Here is a 2,378-nt window from a genome sequence, read left to right on the forward strand (position 1 = left end):
AACTCATTGACATCTCTCACCGTTCCCCGTAACAAACTGGCAAGACGAGGATTACAGTTCCTTAATATGGCTTGCACCATCTCTCTCTCAGTCATATCCTTCCTCCATCTTAGGCACAATGCCCTATAATGGAATGCAAAATCACGTATACTCTCCTTAGCCCCTTGTTTCCTCTCCAACAACCTTCTCTCCGCTTCAGCTTCATAATCATCATTTAAAAATGAGCGAAGAAAGATTTCTTTAAACTGTTTCCATGTCCACACAGTTCTTCTTTCTGCTAACCACCAGTCTTTTGCTGTGCCTTTCAACACTGAGGTAAGAGCAGCGAGAATTTCAGAGTCATTCAGAGGTCGAATGGCCAAGTACTCTTCACATCGCTCAACAAATGACACCGGATCAGTCTCTGGCTCACTTCCAAATTGGGGAAACTCTACTTTTACAGGGGGCAGATAAGTGGGTGCAGGTACAGTTTCAGTGTTGGTTAAAAGATGCTGAGATGAAGGAAAAGTATGGGTCTTCCTCAGACCTTGACGTGTAACGGTCGAATGCTGCTCAGAAGAGGGTACATATACAGGAGTTGATGTCACAGGTACCCAAGATCTTAACTTATTATCAATCTGTAAATCTCTCCTTTTTAAGCAGTCAACCATAGACTTCTCCAAATCTTGTATATTCAGTTCTAAGACCCTTTTGACTCGAGCACACTCTCTTTCAATGCAATAGACCAGCTTTTCCTCTAGAGATCCACAGCGATCATCAAGATCTGATTGCAAACAACACTGGCTCACCTGCTGTATACAGTTTGTGCTGCTTTCCTCCAGAACGACAACTCGTCTATTTAACTCATCCATTGCTGCCTGTAATGACGAGTTCAAGTGAGCTTCTTCTTTCTCAATAGTGGGTGGAAGAACTGTAGGACAAGGCTGTGGATCTGCATCTGTAATGGAATCATCCTCTTCAGAGTTAATATACAACTCACTCAATGTGTGCATGAGTTCTTTAACAGGTTCTCTACGAGTCACAAATGGACCAGCTGTAAAATCATGGCTGGGTACGTTCTCATCCTTTTCCTCAGGACTTAAACCTTCCATTTCTTATTTTGTGCATCAAAGTAATTAATACAGATTGTGTCCCTGTTCGGGCGCCATCTATAACAGTTTCTCCTTTCATATAAAAAGAAACAGCTATACAAATTTTTGGAAGGAGGGATCAACTGTATTTCTTCACATCAATATATTCTGTTGCACCAATCAAGATTTTACCCAGATCTATTTATACAATAAATTCTTGCTCATAGGCCAACCCAACATACACAAACTCCACATTTTATAATTAAATTCTTCAAAGACTTCCATTCACACTATTTATGGGTACCCCAATGTTGAATAAACCACACAGTCTTATCAAGGGAAAGTCACTTGTACTTGAGAAACAGTCCAGATTCAGAATGTAGAAAATGTCCCATTTGCCCTGGTTCTTCAGCACCTCCACATAATTCCCAAGCCATGTGCCGAGGCATAAGGAGAGGAATCCCATAAACAAAATCCTTCTACAAAACAATACAAACATTCAAATAAACAAAACAAAACCCATTCATAGAAATTATGTAAAGGGCAACCTCAAAGTAAAATAACTGTTGCCTCATAACTACATACAGACAAATATCAAAACTAAATCAATAAACCACTTAACATTTATAAACAAACTTTTACTTACAATTGAGCAGCAAACACTTAGTTTCTCAACAAGGATCTCTCAAGGAAGGTTAGAAACATGAGCCACACCATGCTGTCTTCTCTCTCACTCTACAACTTCCTGATCTTTTATCCTACCCAGGAAGCTCACTAAGACCCCCTGGTGGTAAGGATGAACTACTAAAACTACTGAAACCATGTACAGTTCAAAATACTGTTACAATATATATATATATATATATATATATATATATATATATATATATATAAAAATATGTGTTACAGCCTATATAAACTCATAAACAATTGCTAGAAATAATAAATAGTTTTTCTCACAGTTACCATATAAATATATTGCGATATATGATATGCTGTATACAATATAAGATTTCTTGTGATATGAACTCGTATATCTAAGAAATGAAGTCAGAATTTCAAGATAAAAACACAATTCTGACTTTTTCTTGCAATTTATATTCCACAATATACAATATAAGTATATTACGATATACGATATATACGTTATAAGTTTTCTTGCGATACAAACGCTCAATTCTGAGAAACGAAGTCAAATTCTGACAAAAACTCACAATTCTGACTTTTTTTGCAAGTTTGTATCTTGCAATTCTAATTTTTTTCTTGCAATTGCAACTTTATATCGTGCAATATACGACATAAGTATAT

The 2,378-nt window shown here is 36.8% G+C and overlaps 1 long non-coding RNA gene across 1 annotated transcript; it reads right to left on the minus strand.

Moving 5' to 3' along the window:
- Positions 1–1,193: 1,193 nt before the first annotated feature.
- LOC141317080 (uncharacterized) lies at positions 1,194–1,822 on the minus strand. Its single transcript, XR_012351722.1, has 2 exons — positions 1,717–1,822; positions 1,194–1,549 (listed from the first exon to the last, which is right to left on the minus strand). It is a non-coding gene; the product is annotated as an uncharacterized lncRNA (long non-coding RNA).
- Between the last annotated feature and the right edge of the window lie 556 nt (positions 1,823–2,378).

The sequence above is a fragment of the Garra rufa genome, unplaced genomic scaffold (genome assembly GCF_049309525.1).
Source record: "Garra rufa unplaced genomic scaffold, GarRuf1.0 hap1_unplaced_285, whole genome shotgun sequence".
NCBI lineage: Eukaryota > Metazoa > Chordata > Actinopteri > Cypriniformes > Cyprinidae > Garra > Garra rufa.